Raw genomic sequence first — 394 nt, 5'->3', positions numbered from 1 at the left:
AAATATATATATTCCGCTGCCAAATCTCAACTTTGATAATATCGTAACGTCATGTGAAAATTAAAAATTTTCACTTACATTTTTTTTTATAAAAAGCGGGGCGTCACACTGTTTGCTTCCATCATTGGAGCTTGGATCAGACACACTACAATAAGGAAGCACACCAGACTCAACACCCTAACCTGCACTCTCTCTGATCCCGAAGAGCTCTTAGGAGTGGGCTTGGACTGGGTCGTTCTCAGCCCACGCTTCAGGGTTTTTTTGCGGGCCATAAAAGGCTTGGGCGGAATAATAACACCTTTAGGCTTTGACCCGAAACCCGGCCCAAAAGCCTCCAGACCTTTGAGAACACTCAGCAACGCCCGGTCCACCTTCAACTTGATATCCTCAAGTT

Source organism: Alnus glutinosa, chromosome 13 (assembly GCF_958979055.1).
Source record: "Alnus glutinosa chromosome 13, dhAlnGlut1.1, whole genome shotgun sequence".
In the NCBI taxonomy this organism is placed as follows: Eukaryota; Viridiplantae; Streptophyta; class Magnoliopsida; order Fagales; family Betulaceae; genus Alnus; species Alnus glutinosa.
The sequence above is the reverse complement of the archived record's forward strand: the minus strand, read 5'-3'. Positions refer to the sequence as shown.